This window comes from Canis lupus, chromosome 16, assembly GCF_011100685.1.
Source record: "Canis lupus familiaris isolate Mischka breed German Shepherd chromosome 16, alternate assembly UU_Cfam_GSD_1.0, whole genome shotgun sequence".
Classification (NCBI taxonomy): domain Eukaryota; kingdom Metazoa; phylum Chordata; class Mammalia; order Carnivora; family Canidae; genus Canis; species Canis lupus.
The window spans coordinates 7,506,034-7,515,755 of NC_049237.1; the positions used below are offsets into that span (position 1 = coordinate 7,506,034).

At 48.1% G+C, this 9,722-nt stretch overlaps 1 protein-coding gene across 1 annotated transcript in view; it reads right to left on the reverse strand.

Annotated features, from left to right (window-relative positions):
• TMEM178B (transmembrane protein 178B) overlaps positions 1-9,722 on the reverse strand; it is a 342,516-nt gene that overhangs the window by 23,365 nt on the left and 309,429 nt on the right. The gene's annotated exons all lie outside the window — the stretch shown is intronic.

Consider the following 9,722-nt stretch of genomic DNA (forward strand, 5'->3'; position numbering starts at 1 on the left):
CTAAATTGCCTTGATTTTAAATGTGGAAGGATTGGGGCCCAGCTGTTTAAGTGTCTGGAAGAAATTGGCTACTGAAAGAAATCTCTCAGGCTTCCACCCTATCAGATCCAAGCCAATGCCATGTTAATTAGGAGAGGAAGAGACTTGGGGTGGGAGCCAGAAGATCAGGTGAGCCTGCCACCTGGTTTGGTTTATGTTTTCATGTGCCTGGCACATTTGTTAGCTTGGTCTGGCCTTTCTTGAGATGATGTCACCTCACCGCTGGGTCACTGAACACATAGTTTTATGTGGATCGAACACTGATGTGTAATATTTATAAGGTGGCAGGCATTGCTGCAGGCGCTTTACAAATGCTAGCTCTTTTATTCCTCCGAGCCACCTTATGAGTTTAGGATAAGGAATGTGAGGCACAGAGAGGTTAGGGAGATTGCTCAAGGTCTCACAGCTAGCAGTATGGGAGTCAGGATCCCATACCTCACACTTTTGCTGCTTGTTATGTTGGCTTTCATTTCTCATGCATGTGGGTTGTCTCTGGAGCTGGCCTGTAAGCAATATAAGCAGAGAAGCCATCCTCTTCCCCAGCACGGCCTTGTACGCAGTGGTGCTTCAGTAAGACCTATCAACTAGATGATGACCTGTCATGACCAAAGGGGCTCTGGGGAGGTTCTGGGAACCACTCAAACTCATGGCTCAGGTAATAAAGCTCTGAATTCTATTGCTGAATTCTTCAGAGAACTTGGAAGACCTTTCAAAACCCGTATATAGTTTCACTCCTTACTTGTGCCACCAGAGAGGGGGGAGCTCCTGTAGAGAAATAGGAGCTTCCTAGCAGGTGTAGGGTGGGGAGGTCGAGAAAGGAAATGAATCAAGATCACAGCATTACTTTTTTTTTTTTTTTCCAGTAAGACTCTTTGTAGCTTCCCAGTTGGCCAGAAGCTAAACCCAGTGGACAAAGCAAGCTGGTCATCAGAGAAGGACCCCATGGGAGCTCAGTGTGGACCCCAGCCCATGGAAGGTATCCTACCCTCCCACCAGCTCCTCCTGGCTCTTCAGTGGGTCTCAGTCTAGGCACCTCTTTTAAGTCTTCTTTTCTCTTGGAGACTTGGAGGATGATAATTGCTCATCTTTGCTTTCTGAACTCATACTTTCATGAGAAGAGAGTCACAGAAAGGAAGCCAACAGGGCCAAAAACATGTCAGCTTTATTACTGGTAAGGCTAGCATGGCAACTGTGGCTTGACCCCTGGCCACATTCGAGGGTACCTATACAGTCCCCCTGGCTGACATTTTAGGATGATTTGCCAAAGGGAACATTCAGGTTTGCAAAGCAGATACACTCACCCTGAAGTGCTGACTCACTGGTGGGCCAAGTAAAAAAAGATAAATAGGCCTCCTGATGCCAGCCTGGCCCTGGGTCCTTGACCTGGGAATGCTGCCCATGTGGAGAACAAGCAGGGGCAGAGGACCCAGATGGTGCTAGGCTCCACGAGCTCAGCCTCTTGACAAACCTCACCAGAGAAGTCAGTCCCCTCTTCTCCCTTGGGAAGTAGAGTCTTAAAAGGTGGCATGTGGTCCTGAAAAGAGAGGTTTCCTACTTTATGGGCCCCTGATGGGAATGCTGAGATCAGGAGAGAACTGTCCGACTTCCCTTTAGCCATCCTAACTCAGGCACCATAAAGAGCTGGACCCAGAAGCTTCTGGGAATTGTAATTGCAGTGGGACTTGTCTGAAAATGTTAAGAGCTGAGCCACAGGGGATACTTTCATTAAACAAATTGTAGCCTGGAATGGTGGTGGAATCTTTAAGAAGTTCCTAGGTTTTGTTAGGGTGAGTAGTGGGAAGGACACAGCTACTGGCGTTCCTTCCTACCCAGGGCCAAAAGGAGGAGGTCAAATATCACGCCAGATTGACATTTTACCTTCACATAAAGCTGCTTAAGCATTTTTCTTTTTTAGATAAAAGGGATTCTTTTTTTTTTTTTTTTGCTTCATTCATGAGAGTTTAGTTACACAGAGATATATAAAAATGGAAATGTATTAATGTCACGTGAAATCCTAAATGAGAACGAAGAAAGAAAGACTTGGTGGGGCACCCGGGCGGCTCAGTCAGTTAAGCATCTGACTTCGGCTCAGGTCCTGATCTCAGGGTCCTGGGATGGAGCCCCACGTCGGGCTCTCTGCTCAGCGGGGAAGCTGCCTATCGCTCTGTCCTTCTATCCCTCTGCCCCTCCCCCCATGCTCATGCCCTCACTCTCTCTCAAATAAATAAATAAAATCTAGAAAGAAAGAAAGAAAGAAAGAAAGAAAGAAAGAAAGAAAGAAAGAAAGAAAGAAAGCAAGCTAGCTAGCTTGGCATACTGCTTCTAGAAAGTGGCCAACTCCTAGTTTTGGTGCACATTCAGTTGGCTGATGGTGTAAAAGCCCTTTGAGGGCAACAGTAAGGCCAAGTTGACTTGATTCTTCCTTCGGCCTTCATCTCTAGCCCTCCTTGAGGCTACTCCGGAGCCCTTGGCACAGAAAGGTCCTCTTTCTCTGTGTATCCGCAGTCCCTCTGTTTTGGCACCACCACCCTGCCTCCACCACTGCCTGGGTGGCCCTTGAGGACAGGGACCATCTCTGTGTTCTTATTTGTGTGGCCTGAGTGCTAGCACGCAGTATGTACTCAGTCAATGTTTAGCGAGGTGAACTTAGTTTGTAACACAGATAATTAAGAAGAGCTATAGAGGAGTCTTCAAATATTTAAAAGACTGTCGGAGGAAGATGGTCCTGACTTTATGTTGCTATAGCAGAAAGGATCCAAGTCCAATAAGTCGAAGTTAGCAGAAACCACATTAAGGTTTAAAATAAAGAGGAGCAAAATGACCACCGGAGGAGCCAACAAGGAAGAGGTCCCCTGCTACCATGGAGGCTTTGACCCAGAGGGGAGATAGGACGTTATCTCGATTTCTGCTCCTGGAGATATTCACAATGAGGCAAATGCCATCAAAATGGTACAGAGTGATGTCTGAGTTCAGAGGCAGAGTCTGGCTTCAGTGAAGCTGATCTAAAAGGTTTCTAGAAGATGCTGAGCATGCCCTGAGCCTTCAGGAAGCTGAGGCCTTTATCAGACCAAGCAGGGTAGCACAGCGGCAGGCAATGGCAATGGCAAGTGGTCTGTAGGGACCACAGGACGTGTGGCTGAATGTGAGCCTGGGGCGAGACTGCGAGCAATGATCAACTCTAGCCTGGCCATGCTGACCTGAGTGATCTAAGCAACATGGAATCCCTAAGTGTTTTCATCAGAGAAATGACATGGCAAGAGGTATATCTTAGAAAGACAGAATGGTATAAAAGGTTGAATTAAGTGGAAAGTCAAGAGGTGAACATTTATGCTTTACTTATCTTCTGCTAGATGCTTTTCCTATCTATTATTTCATCTCATCTACACAAAAACCAGACCAGGTAGGTGGCACCCCTCAGTTTTACCGATGAGAAGATGGAGACTCAAAGCTTGGGAACACAGATGTCCACCAAGGGCTAAGTGACTGGCCAACACTGCCATCGTACCAAGGGCTCCAGTGGCGCTCGGGGAACGGACAGGAGTGACAGAGCCACAAAGCCATGTCAAAGGAAATACTGGCAGATGCAGACAGTTGATGCTAAGGTCCGGGTGACACTAGAAAAGTGAATAATGACTCAGTGGTGACTGGAAGACTTCTGGGCTGAGGAAGGCAAGAAAAACAGCATGTTTCGTTGGGAGAAGGGGAAGGACAGAAGCTGACATTTGTCGGGCACCCACAGTATGCCAGGCGTTTAGCACGTATGCCATAAATGTAAAGCACACATGTACCAGAGAAAGCACAAGTCTAGTTGAAAGCACGTTTGAGGTTCCAGAAGGCTGGAGATGTCCAGAGAACAGTTAAAAACATGAGGCCGGAGCTCAGAAAACGCCATTCCATAGCAGTTCCAGACACATCTGATGCAGAGGTCACTATCACCATGACAGCAGATATTGGTGATGAGGACACACATTTGTAGGGAAGAAAGAGCACCAGAGGCCACATTTACAGGTAGAACAAAAAGCAACAAAAACAAGAAAGGCACAGAAGGCAGGAAAAGTCACGAGTGTGTTGTCATGGAAGAGGAGAGATGAGAGCCTGAAAAACAGCGACAGGTAAACCCACGTGAGGTCAGAAAGAGGAGGATCAGGAACAGGTGACAGGCGGGACAGCCAGGAGGAAGCAGGTCTCCAAGCAGCAGCTTCTGTGACACGGTGGGAACAGAAACCAGACTTCAAGAGATGAGGGGGGTTGGGGGTGGAGCTAGAGAAGTGATGAGATTAATCTTTTTTTTTTTTTTTTGAGATTAATCTTTTTTGCTCCATGAACCCCAAGCTTTTTCTGTCTAGAGCATAGGAAAAGATGAGGCTCTCAGCCAAAGGGGCTCATTTCCCTATTTCTCTGGGAAACATCCCTTCAACAGAATCAGTCTCATCTTCTCTTTCTCTCTCTTTTTTTAAAGATTTTATTTATTTATTCATGAGAGATGCAGAGAGAGAGGGGCAGAGAGACAGGCAGAGGGAGAAGCAGGGTCCATGCAGGGAGCCTGACGTGGGACTCGATCCCGGGTCTCCAGGATCATAGTGGGCTGAAGGCGGCCCTACACCGCTGAGCACCCCCTGGGCTGCCCAGCCTCATCTTCTCTGCTGCCCCAAGAACAACAGCCTTCATCCACCGCGATGAGAGCTCTGTGTGGAGTCATCTCTCACCCTAGCAGGACATGAGCGACTTGAGGGTCATAAATACGTTGACAACTTCATTTTTGTTTGAGAGATAGCACCGCATGATAAGTACAAGCTCAGGTTTCAGAGTCCAAGAGATGTGAGTTGGAATCCGGTCTGGGCACCATGTGACCTTCAACTCTCGAAGCAACTGCTAGGAGCTACAAAGGTAGGCGCCAGTGATACACTGAGCACGTGAATAAAAACGTAGGAAGTGCCCATTACGTGCCAGACAGGTCCACCTTCTTAGTGACTTCTTACCACAGCCCCAGGGGCAGGCTACTATCTTACAGATGGTGACACTGAGGTTGACCTTCATCACACCGGGACCCCATGCTACTGTGAAAGCTCTGGTAGTAGAAGCGACTCCCTACTTGGCTTCTCTACCCCCCTGCCTCCTGCCCTCCCCCCGGGGGGGTGGAGGAGGACCCTCTGGCTCAGGTGGAAATGAAGGCTCGTGAGCAAGCCTGTCTGCCTGGCTGGTTAATTCCTCAGGCTGCTTCTTGTCCCCGGTGGGCTCACCCAGGAGCCTTTCCTTTTCTTCCACATGTCCCGCCAACAGGGAGGCAGGAGTGCGTATTAACCTGCAGGCCTTAGTTTCAGGCTCCCCCATTTACGTAATTGCTTGTTTTGTGGCTCTCGGGGGCCTGGTTCGTGTTCTACAAAATTAGGGCTGATGGGAAGATGAAAGCATTAATGTTTGAACAACATCTACCACTGATACAGCACAGATGCTCCAAAATGGGAGCTCTTCTCTCCCGCTCTGCCTTTTCCACCTGCCTCTTCCGGGGGTTTGAAGGTCCCCCGAGGCCTTCCCCTCCCTTTGGAGCTCCCAGAACTGCCAGTGGTCACCCAAATCCATAACTGATCCCCTTTCTGCCCTTTCTGTGTGGCCACTACCTCCCCCCCCTAAGAATGCTGGACCAGTGGCTTGAAGCTGTCCTCAACGGCTCTCCAGCTGAAACTTCAGACCCAGAATTCTTTGGTTTTCACTCTTTTGCATTTTTTTATTAATAAATTTATTTTTATTGGTGTTCAATTTGTCAACATACAGAATAACACCCAGTGCTCATCTCGTCAAGTGTCCACCTCAGTTTTGCATTTTAAAGGTGGCCATCATGAAAAGGAAAACTGCTCTTTTATCACACTAATTGGTCTAGGTGTCTGTTCTCTAAGATTGTGAGCAACTCCAAGGCTCTGGGGTTTATCTTCTGCAGTATCTACTGCTTAGTGGGTATTTAACAACTGGTTGTTTATTTAATGAACGAGTGGGTTCTAATGGTTGACTAAAGTGGGGATATGGGTTGGCCTCCTTCACAGCCACATCTTGGATATCTTTGCTCTTCCGATGGCTTCTCCAGATAGGGAGAGGGTTTTTTCCAAAGCCCAAATCCAGACACGTGGTATGAGACGTGATCTGATAACAGGAAAGTGTATTTAAAATCAGACTTCCAGAATGTTAGGGACATGGAACAGCTTCACACAGGCCCTTGCTCCCCAATTATTTTATACTTGGGGAGAAAATGCACGCCATTACCCACCTGTCATCAAAGCCCAGGGTCTATTGGAATGAAAAGGTATGTCCGCCAGAGTATAATTCCTTTACCTCTCTGGGTCTATCTTTATAAATTTTCTCCAGGGAAATGCTTTAGGGCCTTCCCAGAATCATTCTCCCACTGGTACCCCCCAGGCCTTCAAAGCCATCACCAGCTCCCCATTCAAGCGGAGAACTGAACAGTCCAGGATTGCCAAGCTCCTCCCCACCCCCAACCATAGGGGGCATCATCGCAGTGAGGTGCAGGTTCAGAGGTGAGCCAGCCTGTACGCTGTAGGGGCTGCCTGGCCCTGCTCCCCAGCTCAATGATCCAGGCCAGTTCAAGCCAGCTCCCAGGTGCCCAGACTCAGGCCCAGTTAGGGAATGGGGCCCTAACTCCTGTGTTCCTGTAGCGCATCTCAGCCACCCAAGAAGTGGGGGTGACAAGATGCCTGGGGGACCAAGCTCCAACCCCCCCTCCTTCCTTGGGTTTGGCTATTTTTGATGCTGCTTCTCACCTGTCCTTAACCCCCCAGGGCAGGACAGAGGAAATTCCCCCTCATTTATACCTGCTCCTCCCTTTTGTTTCCCTAGGAGCCTCTTTTAAGCCCACTAGTAGGGGTCTCTCCAGTTATTTCAGGAATGAGCATTTTTCTTTGATTTATGACTCATTTCAAGAGCCAGAGGCTTGCCTGACAAGTTCCCTTTCTCTGAAGCTTGCACACCTCTGTAAGAACATCCTAGAAGAGCCATAGGGATAGAAGCTTTTGAAGCTGCTTTAGAAATTACCTAAGTTTCCATGGCAATCAAGCACTCTGAAGTCACCACCACATTCTGGGTCTTTCTGTTTCCACTGAAAAGGCTGTTGGAGAAATCTGTTCTTTCTCAGCAATCCCCCCCACTCCCAGGAATGGAGCTTGGATTCCAGCTACCCTGCCCTTTCTTTCTTCCCCTGCCTACCCTTCCCACTCTTGCCAATAATCCATGATCTGCAAGCAAAGACCCCAATTCAGTGCAGTGACGTTGTTATTTCGACCCCAGGAAAGACAGGGTCTTGTTACCATGATAGGAGGGGGCCTTAGGGTGTCAGAGTCCTGGCCTGACTCTGGACTATATTCACTGGATGATTCAGACATTCTACTGCCCGTGTTGGCAGAGGCAGGCCAGCCATGAAGGCACCAGGCTGTGGAGAGATCAGTCATCCTGAGTGAGACCCCAGATCATGCACCCCGCACTCAGCCTAGAGACTGAACCAAAACCATGCCTTACCATCTAGAGAAATCTAACTTTGCTATTCCCTTGTCTCCTCTGTACTTCCAGGTCTGTCCTGCCCACATAACTGGTTTTGATTGTTTGCCACAGGAACGTCACAAAAGATCCATCAATTTCCAGTGAAAACATCGACAGTGTATGCTAGAAGATTTCGCCAATCCTGCTGTGTCCATCAATCCTAGACATTATCGGTATTTGCAACCAATCTCAATCAAACACCTGCATTAAAATAAAGGCCTTAACGCAAACTTCTAATTCTCCATAAACCCTGACCTTACCTCCCTGCCCTGAGACCCTGCCAGTTTTGACAGGTGCTGTTCTCCCCAATTGCAGTAAGCAACCAACTCAGCTTCATCTGATTAGCAGGTTGTGTGGGCAATGTTGGGGGAGCCAGCTTTTGATCTCAGGAAAGGGGAACACATGCCGATGTGATTATTTGACCATCACAGACAAGGGGTGATCTTAAGCACAGCAGCCTTGGACTAAGTTACAGAAAAGAGGAACTGTAAGTAGAATAGAAGACAGACCTGGTTTCTCAAGACCTTCTAGAGTCCCTGCAGCAAAAGGCTGCTGTGCCCTGGGACCAGGGAGTGTGAGTGTGGGACAGAGATGGAGGCAGAGCTGGCATCATGGGCATGTGTGCTTGCTTTAATGTTCTGCTGTCACCATCCTGAAATTCTTAAATGTTTAAATAAGGGGTTCCAGGTTCTCATTTTGCACTGAGCCCCACAGATTATGCGGCTGGTCCTAGCTGGAGGGGAGGGATGCTCCTAGGTGTATAGCAACACTTTCAGGGACACGTGACAGTCTCTCTACCTGACCTGGCCACCTTGGGGCATAGGTATCCATGCCCCCACTCATAGAAACTGCCATGGGTAGTAGATGAAGCCCCAGGTATTGGCACCCCAGAAGGAAGCCAGATCACTGATACATGCCACATAATATCAAGTGATCACCCAGGCAAGAACCCCAGGGCAATCCGTGAAAGAGAGAGAAGGCAGGCCAAAATGAAGGATGATGCCCTCTCAATCAAACCCACAGCATGGCCTCCAAGGGCCTACATCTGCTCTCTTTTGGGAAACGCCTCCATCTTGCTCTATTCCTGTCACAACTGTCCTCTTACTCATCTTCCTCAGAACCAACAGGCTCATTCCCTTCCCAAGTCCTTTGCACCTACTGTTCCTTTTACAAGGACTGATCCTGCCAAGTCTCTCCAGGAAGACTTCCTTTCAATGGAAGATTCCCGCTGAAGGCTTCCATTCAAGCCTCCGTTCAACTGCTACCATCCGAGAGGCCTTCTGCCCACCCACTGCCCCCTCATCTATGGTAATGCCCCATCACTCTCTACCCCCCGGCCAGGTTTCTTTCTCTCCACAGCTCCTGTCACCTGGTCGCGTATCACATACTTATGGTACTTCTTATCTCTCTCTCCAACAAGACTGTAAGCTTCCTGAGGACTTTGCCCTATTCCCCACTCTAGCCCAAATGCTTAAACGGTGTCCGGCACATGATAGGCAATCAGTATTTATTGAATGAAAGAATAAGTAGGGTGGCGATTAGCTAGAGAGACATCATCTGTTCAAGCAATTTTATCTTTACCAGGCCATGGCATGTGTCTGTGCACGGTGTTGCTAGTGATGGTATGGGGCTGCTGAGTGGACTGTCACTAAAGGTGGTTGTTTTCAAAAAGTAGCTAAAGTAGGGGCACCTGGGGGGCTCAGTGGTTGAGTGTCTGCCTTTGGCTCAGGGCGTGATCCTGGGGTCCAGGGATCGAGTCCTGCATTGGGCTCCCCGCAAGGAACCTGCTTCTCCCTCTGCCTATGTCTCTGCCTCTCTCTCTCTCTGTGTCTCTCATGAATAAATAAATAAAATCTTCAAAACAAAGATAGCTAAAATAATATCTAAAGCTTTCTGGAGAATAATGCTAACCGTTGTCCTAAGCCTCTCACGTAAGTTAACTCTATAATTCTCACAACTGTGCTTCCAGCAGGTACTATTATTAGTTCTCTTTGCAGATGAGAAAATTGAACGAGTACATGAAAGGTAATTAAGTAACTTTCTTAAGTCACACAGCTCCTTTGGTTCTGCACTAGTTCTTCATGATAAAAACGTAATTCTCCCCTTTAGATGGATGATTCTATCCATCTAAAAAAGTCCTG